The 15,451-nt window shown below is 30.2% G+C and overlaps 1 protein-coding gene across 1 annotated transcript in view; it reads left to right on the forward strand.

The window, feature by feature from the left end:
- The first annotated feature begins 216 nt into the window (after positions 1 to 216).
- LOC121119773 (retinoid isomerohydrolase) overlaps positions 217 to 15,451 on the forward strand; it is a 116,683-nt gene continuing 101,448 nt past the window's right edge. The window contains exon 1 of the mRNA XM_040714561.2: positions 217 to 437. The gene's annotated coding sequence lies outside the window, so the exon portion shown is untranslated. The remainder of the gene's footprint in view (positions 438 to 15,451) is intronic.

Genomic DNA, 15,451 nt, shown 5'->3' on the forward strand with positions numbered 1-15,451 from the left:
TCTCTGTGGTGCTGCTCTATTAATTACATAATATGTTAATATAATTCAATCTTTAATGCATTGTTTCCGCATCTCTTTCACGTCCTCTCTTTCCCTTCTTCTGTTACCTTTCTTTATTTCACTTCTCTCCACGCAACTTTACTCTCACCTCCAAAAGAAAAAAGGGGATCGCTTCTTCTCGTGTCTGAATGTAACATTTTTTTTAACCTTCTTCTTTCCTCAGTCAACGAAATCCCTAATAATAGTACTTTTCAAAACACCTCCCTATACTCATTGTCTATTTTTTGTACTTGCTTACACACATAACTATTTTACAAGTGACACATCTCTTCATAAAGGGATCCTTGGCCTTCAGTATCTTCACTCTCTCAAGAAAAACATCATTCCCTCAAATTTATCTTTTTAGCTGTGGAACGAGAGTTCACTTGTTGATTGAGGTAAGAAATAATTTTCTTCTTAAAATTAAATTAATGTATCTTACCTAATTCTGCCACGTCAATACAACAAGGAAGTAAGAAGGACCCCCCTCAATACAGAGTCTGAATTTTATATTTTGTGCTCTTTAACAAATTATTGTTAAATTTTACCTAAAAATAATTCAGATTCATCTGATATCGGGGTCAAATTAAGTATCATAAATCAAAAGTAATAAATTTGAATACAATGGCTGTAAATGACCGATATGTGGTATGTCTCAAATATTGGTTCGTACAGTGTACATAATTGTATATGATGTAAGAAAATAAATGGGGCATTTCTCGTTGTTTTTTTTCTCTTAATGTTCCCTAAATTGGTCAGTTGGGGTTACACTTATTAAATATAAGTAAACATTATAGTATTACGTTTACTTCAGGTGTAATCTGGGAATCTTGTGTGAAATCCAATTAAAAAAAAGTATATTTCTTTCTCTAGGAATGATCCTTTTTAAACCTTTTTAGATTTTTGTTCAATGTTTTTAATTGTTAACTCACCACTTAAGAATAGTAAAGGTTCTTAAATGTGTCTGGGACTGAGACCCGCATTTCACTTATGATTATTTAATCATAACTTGTTTTTAATTGTTATAAGAGCAGAGCTATTGGCTTATTCTAAAGTTTCCTTAAACTGCTACCTCATACGAACATTCATTATTTCAAAATATTTATATAATAATTTAAGCTCTATTTACTTTTTTTATATAATTGGATTTGAATATTGATGATGATTGAAATAGAGATGGGGTCTTGTATGCACAACCCGTTTTCGAGTCGTACTAAATATTCAAATCGAAGTCAAAAAACTGGCAACTTGACATAAATATGAATACTTGAAAGACTCGAAATTTGATTCAGGCTCAATTTGACCACCTTATGTTTAAGCAAATGGACAAGTTGTTTTGTTATATCTGTATCATTCGACAACAAAACGTAATTTGTAATAATAGGTTGGGAAAAAGTAATTCCGTGTTTTTTTGATTTATTTCAATGCTTTATAAGAAATGTACAATCTCATAATTTATGTAAAGTATACCCCGTTCTACTGGATATATAATTTGTTGCCAACGAGAATCCAACTTCATAATGTCCTTCTTGTAAAAACTGTTGTCCCTATTAGAAAAAAACCTCGAACAACTAATTTTTCCAGGCTTCAATTGAGGCAAAATTTGTACCACCAAGAGCGTGAGCCATAAACAGAAACAGGTGGTAGTTACGTGGTGTATGGAACATACTGTAGGGTAGATATATAAGAAATTCCCATCTAAGCTCCCAGAGCTTCTGGTGCGTCATCAAAGATGTGTGTAGCCTGGTGTTGTCTTGTTCGCTTCTGTTTGATCTCAAGCTTCAAAAGGCGGAGTTGTTCACAGTAGAGGAAAATTGTGCGGGGGGGAAATTGCTCGAACCACCGTTGTGTAACATGAACCAAAAGAGTATCGGCCCTGCAACATCCAAATTTTCTTGGTGGCTTTCAACACTTTCAGATAGTAAAAATGTAAAATATGGGGATATTTTCCCTTTGGCACCTCCATACTTGACACACGATAATTTACAACTGAAAAGGTAAAGTGCAATACTGTATCAAAAGCAACTGCAGTATATACTCACCCCGTTACAACATTTTATTCTAAGATCCTATGTGATCAATAATGAAGAACATACACTTAGTTATAAAAAAAAAACCAGGATATACGAAATTACTTTTTTCCGAGCCTAAATGTTAAAGTAGTGAATTTGCTCTATTCTCACTTTGCAAAGTTGTGATAGTTCTTAATAAATGAACCAGAGATCAAGATAATTATATACTTATAATTATTGATCCGACCTACTTTTAGATTGCAGACCCTCTTTGAGAAGTACTCCCTCATAATATCTCTATTTATCAAAGAAGGGGGGAATGCATCTTATTGCAAGTCCCAATCGAGTTGCAAGTCTCTGCTCACAAAGAAAAATCCTTCAATATTTTTATCAAGTCCAACATATTTTATTCGAGTCATGAAATATATTTTTAGTTCATTTCAACTCCATAACTATGTTATAGGATCCAGTATCAATCCTTTTCTTGAGTTCTGTATATACAACCTTTGAGTCCAAGTTCAGTCTCGAATCTCACCGGTAGCTATGGCAGGACCCGGTGACCTCGTGCAGATCCAGCTTTAACATTATACAAGTAAATGACTTATTCAAGGCCTCCACAGATGAATGATATTTGACGCAGTCCTCATGCTAGATCCTCCTCCAGAGAAAAATAAAGCATGTATTCATCATGTCCGGGCTATTTATAGGCCAAAAATCATGGCTACAAAAGTTGATACATTTTGTAGCCAAGACATCCTGCACTTTTTTTGGATTGTCAGCCGTTGTAAATATGGTTCTATCCCATCTAGTTCGTTTGTTATAAGCCTTTTAAGATTTTCCCAAATTATCTGGACCACCTTGTACAAAACAAAGGCCTTCTTTATTACGAAAAAGAATTACAAAATAGATAAACTAAAAACATGGAAAGAATCTCTTCTATTGATTTCTCTTTTATTTTTCAAATCCATTTAGTTTATTTACCCAAAAATTTTCTAAAGGGATCTATTCGATAAATCATTTCTTAAGTCTATATGGTTCAATGAGTATACAACTAAATTAAAAAGCCTTGCTCCCTATTTTTTACTATTATTGAAGATTTATTGTATAAATAATTTATTTGAGCTTTTGTTAATTAAAAGTCTCATAATCATACACTGTAAATATTCGTATTATGAACAATATACCTTGTATATTTAAGTTAACTGATATTTTAGTAGAATATCAGTTTAATATTTTGTTCAATATATTGCTTGTTGGGTTGGGAAGTGTTGCGTCTTGACGAGGGAGAGACGCAAGCTTATTTATAATAGGAGAGATCCAGGATGACCAAGAGAAATCCATTACCAAAAGCAAGCCGATTGACGATGTTTAAAATATATAAAAAGAGAAAGGAATATCAATGCGGCATGTACTCGTTATCTGTATTGATGGATATAACTTTATTCACAGTGGTGCGACTGTACTTAGCTATTTTTATAAACGAATAAGTCAACAAGCTACTAATCAACAAAAACAAATTATGTAACTTATTTTGTTTCAGTGTCTTAGCCGCAAGAAGGTACTATTATGAGGTATGCATCACTGTGTGCTCATGTGGAAGGATTTTTACGTATTTCGCGTAATACTTTTCCGCTCCAAAGTTCTTGTCCAGATGACATATCTCAGTTGTTGACAACCAAAAGGAAACTGTAAATTAATTTGCATGTTGCGTGTCATATATAAAGAAAATTAAAAACAGAGTAGCCAATAAATTAATGAATCATACCAAAAACAAAGAAAAAATTCAGGGTTCACTCTAAAAAGATTGCATTAAAAAGGTTGGAGACAAAATGATTGTGGTAATATGATTGCGTGGAAACATCCTCGTGTACATTTTGATTGTGAGACAAAAATTTGTGGGCAATATGATTGTTAAAAAAATCATGATGAGCAATATAATTATGAGTAATATTATTGCAAGACAATATTATAGTGTGCAATTTGATTGTAATTTATATTATATTCGGACAATAAAACACTTGACTGATGAATATGAACGGCTGAACTTCAAGGCAGCTTATTTTCCTCCGCTACTGCTTCCTTCGGCATCAAGGACCCCTTCTAATGCCTAATAATCCTCCTTTCCACAGTTATTCACAAAAAAATTAAAATATGAAATTTTTTGGAAAAAATATGAGAAATTCATAGCACTTTTTGGAAACACATTTCAAATATTGAAATATTTAAAAAAAAATTCCATTATTTATTTATCAATATTAATTTTCGGAGAAAAATTTCAATTTTTTAGCGATTTACAGAGAATTAAATTGAAAAAAAAATGGTCAAAATCCACAGCTTTTTCCCAACAATTAAATTTTTTAAAAAATCCACAGTTGCTCCATAAAAATTAAATTATTTACAAAAAAAATTCAAAAATCCACACTTATTCACAAAAAATGTAACTGAAACAAAATAGAAGCATCAAATTTTAAATTCTTTGTGAAGAAAAAGTGTATATATTTAACTTTTGAGAAAAAATTCATAGCTATTCACAGAAAATTAATTTTTTTGGAAAGATTGAAAAACTAAATTAAATTTCCAATATGAAATTTAAAAACAAAACAAATATTAAATTTGCTAGTATAAAGGCAAATATTCCTTTTTTCGGGGTGGGGGGGCTACAGCCCCTTCACCCCACTCCCTGTGGACACCCCTAATATCAAATATTGTGTTGAGTTAAACGTAAATTGGTTCATAATCGCAAAATTGGCTTAACTTTGTAAGCATTACCACACAAAAAAAAAACCATCAAATGTGACATTATTTGTCTCATATTTCCCAAGTCCACAGAGTTTTCACTCTTATTAATTTTTTTTTAAAGTTATATTTTAATGTTATCTTGTTCTGATATAAGTTTATTGAAATCTGATATTATTATATTTGAGATATCATAAATAAAAAAATATGGTTCAAGTCAACTTTGAGTGGTTTACGAAGTGCAATCAAACGCAAGGGGCTTCAAGACGATTTTTGATCTAATTCATGATAATTAAGATCTCGGAGCTAAATTGAGCTACAGATCTAAAATTTATCTTTTAAGTTAATGAATAATATTTTATTTGACATATGAGTCAGTTAATCAATGTTATAATATACAATTATTGATTTAGTAATTTTTTTGTGAAATACAAAATATTTATGAGCTATCAAAAATCCATTAAATAGATTGTCATAGTTATTTTTTTGAAAGTCAAATTGTCGCATCTTCATATTGGACTACTACTATAAGAACTTGGTTCATTTTTGAGGCCCATGTTTATGATGTTGACTTATCTACATATATAACTTTAAAGTATAAGAGTTTTGTGACTATTAAATATATTTAAATTTCTTACTAAAAGATAAGAGCTTCTGTAGTTTTATTATTTATATTTAAATGTCTTGTACTGAGCAAATTATTATCAAAAGGAAATACTCTTTTAAAAACAATTCCAAATATTCATTTTAGGAAGCGTTTTTTTCCCTTTCTTTCAACAAACGTGAATTATTAAGAAAAATTGTAACAAAATGATGTGTTTTGGAAATAAAATCATTGACCTTAATCATATACTTTATTTTTTTGGTTTGGCAAGTATGAAAAAATTTGGGGTAATAATATTTCTATTGACAATGCCAATAAATGATATTACATTTTTTTGATAAATTTAATGTAATAGAGTTTTTTGCAAATTTCTTTGCAAATTCTTTGCCAAAAAAATAATAAATTAGCTTTTAATCTATCATAGGTACATTTTCTTATGTATATATGTTGCTATGTTTTTTAAACTTTATAGGGCAATTTTTTTTTAAATTTATAATAATACATATACAAATATTATACAGACCATTGTCAATGTGATTTCCCGCTCCCTCCTTAGCCTGAGCAATGCCAGGTAACACTTTGTTAGTATATGTATTATATATACCGGGTGGAAACTTGAAACTTACACATTTGGAAAGATAATGATAAAAAAAATTATGATCTTTTTCCCGAATCCTTCCTTCTTCTCCAGGGTCCTGTTCTGGTTTATACTCTTCTTAACATTATACATGGCATTACGAGGCACTCCTGTCAGCCTATCCTCCTCTGTTAGAGTGTGACCCGCACAAAGAAGAGTTAATGCCCTAAGCCTTGAATCTCACTGGGATAATATTTCTCGTCCGACTTACAAAAATCAAAAACCAGCTGGTACTCCATATAAATGACTACTCCTTTACAAAACAGTTCAACTTTCCTAAGACGGAACCTCTCAAATCAAAATAATCCAAGTATATAAGTTTCAAGTTACCATCCAGCATTTGTAGATCCTTATCATTTCTTGTTCTAGTTTTGTTGTTGTTGACAACTTCAACATTTTTTTTTTCTCAAGCTGTTATAACTGTTATGTTATTCATCAGGATGTAACACCTAAGTATTTATAAGCTATGTCTGATTCTTCTTAAAAACAAAGAGTAACATTGAGGATTTTGTAAGGAGATATCTTCTATACTAATAAAGCAAATCTATGTTATTGGAGCCAAGTTTGTGCATTCGTTGACGCCTGATAACTCTGGCCTTCACCAGGTACTACCGCTAGTATTATTTTTGTTTAAATATAATCGTACAATATTTTCCCTGGAACTAATAGTAATTTACTTGTAGAAGGCTCTCATTTCTATAGCAGTAATATATTTTCTCCCACCAAAATCATATTAGGCTAGGGAGAAAGTAGTTTCTTCTATCTTTGTTCACGCATCTTTTTTTTAACTAAGTATTTCTGATTTATTATTGGACACATCGAATTAAACGATAAAGAGTTGTAAAGGTGTGGTTTTATACTAAAAACGTTTTTAAGACTATTGTGCTTGACCTGTTTGGTTATGAATTATCATGCGTCATTTATGAAGCGGATTGTAACTGGTGATAAAAAATGGATCACTTACGTCAATGTCAAGCGATAGAGATTAGACGAAGTTGTTCAGACCGTCACCGAGCCAGGAAGGTGTTGCTGTGTGTTTGGTGGGATTTGCGGGGAATAATCTACTACGGGCTGCTTAATTATCCCCTCTACTGTGTATAACTCGACCATTTGAAGCTGCCAATCCAACGGAAGTGGAGAGCATTGATGAATAGAAGACAACAAGACATCATTAAGACAACGCCTGGACCCACACATCTTTGAAGACGTGCTAGAAGCTCTAGGAACTCAGATTGGAAGTTCCGCTTTTTTTCTATTTTAATATCATGAGTTGAATTAAACGCTTGCGAGATTTCATTCATTTTATACAGTGCTCCCTGAATATTTATCTCCCCGTTTTTCTTTATGGTGTATTGGTATATGAATCAGGGGGCATTACATATAGAATGCACCCGGTGAAGTATTTTTATACATACAGACATCCATCAATTATTTTTTTAATCGTTATATGGCTCTTAAGTGGAATCCATGATACTTTCAAAGACTTTTTCATGACATTTAGGAAGATTTTTTGCAAAAGAACAAATGTTTCACTCAATTCAGTCAAATTGTATCAACTCTCTGAATACTTAAATTGTAACTCATGGTCACATAATGGAAGGCCCTAATTCCTTAATTGAAAGTCCTTTTAGATTGAAAAAGGCAGAGTTGAGGTGAATATAAATACTCTGACGTGCAATTATGATTTATTGATAGAAATATATACTTACATATTTCGATAGCGAATCAAAAAAATGCCCTGGATGTGAAAGTTTCTTTTATAGAATTAGATAATAACATTTAATGATGATACATTTGTATAAAATGAAAAGCCTTTAAAATATGTATAATTTATTATTTAATATATTGACCTCAATCAACAAAAAGAGGAAAAGTGAATACAACCCTTACAATAGTGAGAGAAAACAATATAAATTGGCATAGTTTGCCATCTTAATTCATCATGTTCAGATAACAAAAGCTCTTACATACAATTAATTAATAATTTTTGCTTTCAGCACGTGCTCTATAAATTTCTCATACATAGTAAGTATGTTACCTATTCCTCAACTCTTAAAATAAATACATACTCGAAGTTAAGCAATATGTGTACGCAGTAGATATGTAGATCATAGATACATTTAGATGATTCAATTTCGAACTTGATTGATTGATATTTTGACACTTGTCTCATTACATCACCATAGTAATAAATAATAAAGTAAAGTAATCATAAAAACAAAAAAAACTATTTCTCAGTTGATTCAAATGTAGGCATTAGTTAGGTCCCCCAAAGTTGAGTTTTTGAGGTCAGCCCTTAAAATATGTGGCTGACAGTTTGCGATCTCTACACCTCACACTGAGATATAAATATAGAATTTGGAGTGTATTTTATACAAATTAATGACTTAAAGGCCATATCTACCCTATAAAGTTCAACAAGAGGCAAAGAATATAAGTTATTCGACTAAACTTATCAAAAATAAAGACTTTAATTTCTCATATATTAAAGAATAATAAAAAAAAAACATAAGTAAATCCAAAACTGCTTTAGCCAGCAGTGGGTACTTATCTTATTTATCATGGAAATCCAGAATTCGTCAATGGTTAGGAATCAAAATCAGTGTTTAGTGTTTGGGCATATGAAAGTTCGCTAAGTACATCATCCATGTTAGACGACAGATGATTAGTTGGGGTTGTAAAAGGGGGCATCCATGAAAAATACTTTAAAAATGATCTAGAAGACACTTATAAAAAATATATACATTCATCATTATTTAAATTGTGATGCCACTGAAAGTAGTATCAATTTAAATTATATTCTTATTTTTTGGAAATCATATGTCGACCCTTTTTATTTTAAAATTCAACAAGATGTAATTAATTAAATTAGGGAACGACCGGTGATATTATTCAGAGATATTGGCATGAGGCTGTAGTAGGCCAAAAAAGAGTTCACAAGACACATTCAAAAGAGAGAAGGGGTTGGACTTTCGGCACAAGCTCCTAGTAGCTAATCTGATAAAACGTCATGACAAGTTAGCTTCCTCCTTACCCAATAGTTGTACACGAAAAATTATAAAAAATTCAAAAAAAGGGCTCAATTATATATTTTTTTAAATTATGATTGACAAATGTTACATTTTGTTGGAGAAAAGAATCAATAAACAGACTATTAAATTTGTTGGAAAAAAAAAAGAAAAATTATAATGAATTTTGTAGTAAAAAGCAAAAAATCCTACCTTTTTTTTTGAGGGTGGGGGAGGGGACTACAGCCCTCTAACCCACCCAATGTGGGCACCCCTGCTATTATACACAAATAGAGTATTGGAAAAAGTATATTTCTTCCAGGTTCAGAGATTTGATGGGAAAAAAGTATGTAAAAAAATATATATAAATTCTTCATCTTCTCTTTTTTAATTACACATCACTTTCCAAAAACACAAACAGGAGCCTTATAATGTTTTTGATGTGATGGAGAGGTGAAGCATACATATATGACTCTCTGTTGTCTTCCCTAACTATTTTCTCTTACCAGAGCCAAAAATTATACATGAAGTTTTCTATTTATGTGTTATAAATTTATTCTGTTTATTTTGTGTGTTGTTGGAAAGTAAACACAATTTTTTCTTGATGTAACTATCTGTTTGTTTCTTGGGAAATAAGAGAAGAGTTTTTGGCTCATTTCTATATCAAAGTAAGAGAATAACTACTTCCCCATCTAAATAGGAAAAATAATTACCAAAAATCTTTGACATGAAGGTGTATATAACTCCTCACAAATATTGACAATTCTTTTTTTTTAATATTCAGGGTTCCTCTTCTATTTATATATATATAATAATAAATAAATGATCTTCTTTATGTAGGAGGAGGGGGGAAGAAAATGAAATTGGGAGAAGAGAAAAAAAAAGTCTTATCAATTGTTTAATTATTCACAAAGGTGAAACTCCAATGTGGAAAGGGCATGAAAAAAAAAATAGAGACCGAAAATCAACATGGTAACCCTAACAATAGAAAAATGTATTTACGACATCGATGTATGAGGACATGACGTTTCATTAGAGGAGCTACAATCAACTGTGACAAGAAAAGAAGAAAAAAAGGATAAAAACAAGAACATTTGCTTGAGTTCTTACAACAAGGACTTACAATTATAACTCCATAACAAATCCTCAGGGTTACGCTCCATCTTTTATGAGCACCCACGAAGATTCAATCAGGTATTTAGGAAAGGATGTTGTTCACTACTCAGGAATTAAATAATAATGACAACTGCTAAGGAAAATAAAATTCCTTCTTTATAAATTCACAGGACAGCCAAAAAACACACCGGATTTACATCCCTGATTAAGGCTGGTACTACTTTAGTACTGGACTGTGAATTATATTTTACACTCCCCCAAATAATGGAGAAGTTGTTACAATCTTCTTCTTTTTTTCACGATAACTTGTAGTATGTATTTAAATTTCAATATATCAGCCTCTATGTAGTCATTAGTAATAATTATTATATACTTTTGGATCAGTTTGTGTGTTTAGTAAATAAAGTTTAGTAATTAATAAATAAATAAAAAAGGAGGTGTATATAAGGAAAAGTTGTTGAATAAATTCATATTGAAATATGTTTAACCAATTTTATTAAAACAATATTTCTATTGTATTAGTGTCTATTAAAAGATCAATTTAGAAATAAGAAAAGTTAATCAGTTTTCTAAAACTCCTTTCACTTTCCCTTCTATCGAATAAACTCCACTTTTAGCTATTTTCACTTTTTTATGAGCTAATTTTGTGTTCAATAATGGTTTTTCTTCCTCACTTTTTTTTAAGGGGGGCGAGATGAATCAAACAGATTAAAAAAACAGTTTACATATAATTATATACAATATACTTGGATTAATACTTACAAAATCCGTACACAATATCTTTTTTGTTAAATAATTATGGTAGATATCTATAAAGTCCCCCTTAAATGCAAAAAAAAATGACACTATTTATAGCCAAATATATATATATAAAAGCAAATTGAGATAGCCTTTTACTGACTGGTTTTAAAACCATAAGCTGTTGGTATATTATGTAGTTATGGAATAAAATGAATATGGCTTTAAAAAATGGGGGAAAGTCCCTATAGATTATTCATTTTCATATGATTTGTTTGTGTATAATTCCAATATTCCCAACTTCCAAAAGGATGACTTAATGTGAAAACGCTCTATATGTTTATGGAACGACGTCGCTCAGTGTACAACACACTCGAAATAAATTATTTTTCTATTAGTATTAGTATTCCTTTGAATCGAGAAAGTGGAGTAATTTTCAAAAAATGCGGGAAAAAGAATTACCTTGGGTTGATGAAACATTAATTTATGAAAGGCAAAACGCCTCAGTAGATTTAAAAGCAGCATAATAAACATTATAAGGACTCTGCAACTTTAATTAGAGCAGTATAAGAACGGTTTCCAATATTCCCATAAGTGACCATATGGGCAGAAGTGACGTTGAACGTTCTGGACGCCCTGTTGGGGTTACTACTCCAGAACTCATTGATAACATCCATGATATGGGGATGGATGATAGAAGAGTGAAGGTGCGTGAGATTGCTATTTTTGTTGGAATCTTGAGTTCAACCCATATTTCTTTTAATTTTGTGCGACAACACCTACTGAGGTGTGAGCCGGTGCTATGTTGTGATGAAAAAGGACTTATTTGTGGGGTTATCGTGGGCATTTTCTTGTAGCTCGGTTTTCTAACTGTCCAATAACCATGAATAATTTGGACTTGTAATACTTTTATTCTTTTCCAGATAGGCAATGAGGATATTTCCTTGGGAATCCAAAATACCGTCCCCATAATCTTTCCGGCCGATTCCTCCATTCAAACAAATGTCAAACAAAAAGAAACAGTCTTCTTCCAAGAGATATTACTAACTAAACATAACCTCGATACACGCCAGTAGTGCCCTCTCGGACTTTTCAAACGACCCCATATATATACATAATATATACAAGGTCTGAGCTCTTAGGAAACTAATATTTTACAAAACTTGTAGATTTTCTTGTTCACACGCGAATTGATATTTTGTTTGTTTCTTTTGAAACGTAAATTTGGGATTTATTTTCATTAGTCTTTATCAATTTTTTTAGTTCATTCTTAAATTATCTAAGAGCTATTGTTTATTATTCATTGCTTTAATTCATCAAATACTTCCGTTATCCAATTTATTGGGGACTGATATTCATTAGTTCCTGAGCTATTAACAATTTATGTAATAAATTATTGGGTAGAATTTTTTTCCCACAATTTTTTTAATAGTATTCTCTTTTGAATATCTCTGGATTTTTGAAATCTGGTTTTGTCAATTTTTTTTCGCGGCCATAATTATTTTTGGCTGACTAAAAAGTAAGTTATTTCCAAGAGAGAAGGCAAAAGCAATCGGTGTCGTTATTTTGAAATCTTTAGACGTACATAACAAAAAAGTTAACCTTCTATGAATCAATGGATATTATGGATTTAAGAGGTGCACATGGCTTTAGATTTGAAACTCCTTAAGGAAAATACATCTGGATCGATAGAGTGGTGGATATTCTACGGTATTTTAAGGAAAAGTCTATAAAGTAAATGTGAAATGGTGCCTTCAATAAACAATTTCATCCTAGGTGCCCATTTTTAGATGTCTGACTTTTTGGGTGTTTTTTTATTAATATTATAGACAGATAAACTTATAGAAAGTTTTACTTTCAATCGATGATTTTTTTTTTTTACTCTTGATTTATTGTATAAATTTTTAGTATAATTTTGTAGCTAAAGAGGTTTTATTCTTTGGGGACTAAAACCTTTGTACTCATATTTTGAATATAATATTGTTCTTTACTTTTTGTAAAGAATGAATTGGGAGATTTGTGTATGGAGTAGTATACTGTCACTTCATTAATTTTTATCTGACTCTATTTATGCCTATAATAATTGGTACATATCAAATGGCAATAAGTTTTCATTTATTATCTGGTCCACTTAATTGGAAAAAAGATTTTTAATTAGCTTTTATTATGATGTGATGACTATATGATTACATATACAGTGTACATACATATACATATTAAGATTGTCTAAGATCCAATTAAAAATGCTTTATTTCACGTCACGTGGGTCGTCATCAATAAACAAGCTAGAATTATATATTACGTTTGATTAGAAATGTAATTTGTAAAAGAAGCTTTTCCGGTTTTCATTTTATTATGATGTGATCGTTATATGATTTTACTAGCAAACGGCTAACCGGTGTTGCTCGGGCAAGTGTTAGGATTTTCTTCTTACAGGCATGAAAAGATAGCGCCTATAATTTTTATGAAATGCATTATTATAAATAAAAAAAATGAATTACAAGCTTCAAATAACATAGCAACAACATATATGCATAAAAAAAGTGTCAAGATGATAATTTCATTTTTCATTTTTGACAAAAAATTGACAAATCGAAATTCTCCAAGAAACTAAGAAAAAACGATTTTACACTAATTTTGCTAAAAATGTAGTTCATAGCATTTATTGGCATTGTAAAGAGGAACACAAGATTCTTCGAACTTGAAACCCCAAAAATTTTATGGGCAATACTGTCGTCGAAAAAATAACCCTCTATTACTGTTTCATTTTTGCAAATATTCCCAAAATTATCCTGAAATTGAAAATTCTACATTCTACTGTTATGATTAAAAATTTTATGTCCAAAATGCTTTGTTTTGTTACATTTCTTCTTAAAATTATAGACGTTTTATGAAAATAAGGGAAAAATGAAAAAAAAAAATTGTACAGTAAAATAGTGGCAAAATTTTTGGTTGAAATATTTATTTTCTTAAAAAAAGTTTATTCGGACAAATTATGCAGCAGAGCAAAATATTTAATTTTTTGTCAATAGCTGTGGATTTTTGAAATTCTTTTTGAAAAATTTTAAATTTCAATCTCTAAAATTTAAAAATTTCAATTTTTTATGAATAGCTATAAATAATTGATTTTTTTTTTCGATTTTAGTAATTAAATTTTGGAACTTTTTTACAAAAAATTTAATAATTGAAATTTGATTTTTGAATTTTTTAACCCCAGTAGCTATGGATTTTTGATTTTTTAATTTTAATATTTAGTTGTTGTTTTTATTTTAATTCGAAAAATAAAACCTCTGCCCCCAAATCCTAGCCTGTGGACGCACCTGGGATCTAAATCAACGTTAAAATTCTTGAGAATTTTTACTCATCGAACAAATTTTAATACAAAGACTATAAATGACTCAAAGAGAGAGAGAGAGAAAGCTATATATATACGAGTATATATCTCATGTGCACCAATTTTGAACAAAATCAAAATAACTCAAATATGTCTATAAAACATTAGACTGTATACTAATATGAAGTAAAGAAAATAATTGGGATTTTTATTCAAGACTGTTTTTATTTTGGCAAATTTAATAGGAACATGATCATCGCTCTCTTTTTTTTTTTATCTAACTAATTTTATGAACAAGAACATAATTATTTCTGACGAGACGTTTCTGTTCGATTATAATTACTTCATCAGAGTATTCTTCAGATCATCAAACATTTTCATACTGATGTTGCGTGATTGTGCGTTTATTGAATACAATTTTAAACCTTTATACACCCATAATGTGCATTACTAAATTAAACATATAAAAAGAAATAACATTTTAAAATTTTGTAGACATGATGTGGCCCCAAAGAATTACATAGGAATAGTAGTAAGATATATATTTGAGCTCTATAGTATTTTCCTGTGATGATCATTCCATGTAATATGCCATTTTCCTTCAGAATCCATGTAATTCTTAATTTATTATGTATGAGTAAACAATAGGGAAAATATATTAATTGAACATCTTATTGCACCAATTTCAAACAATAATGGCAAAAATTTTGTACTATTTTAGCAAAAATAAAAAAGTATTTGAGGGGATTTATTGGAATTGTAGAGAGAAACACAAATCCACCAAGATTTTTTTCGCACTTGAATAGCCAAAAATTTATGGAAAATAATGTCGTCGAAAAAATAACCCTCTATGCGTGATTCATTTTTGCAAATATACAAAAATTGTCTTATAAAATGTTCTGAAAATTGAAAATACTTTATATTTAATCAGTTCAAGTCTATAATTTTATGTCCAAAGGGCATTGATTTGTGGCGTTTCATCTTAAAAATTGAAAATGGACCTTTGATGAAAAAAAGGGGGAAAAAAATATTCAGAAAAGGATGGATTTTTCAATTAGAAATCAATTTTTATGTGTCAAATTTATGAGCAAACGAATTGCTAGACAAATTTCTACAAACATTATTTTATCTACATATCCAATATTCCATCGTCTCCTTGTACTTATTCGCATCTGTAAAAAATAAAAGAAACGAAAGTGCAATTTTCACCGATTTCTTATTTTGCCC

The sequence above is a fragment of the Lepeophtheirus salmonis genome, chromosome 6, assembly GCF_016086655.4.
Source record: "Lepeophtheirus salmonis chromosome 6, UVic_Lsal_1.4, whole genome shotgun sequence".
Lineage (NCBI taxonomy): Eukaryota > Metazoa > Arthropoda > Copepoda > Siphonostomatoida > Caligidae > Lepeophtheirus > Lepeophtheirus salmonis.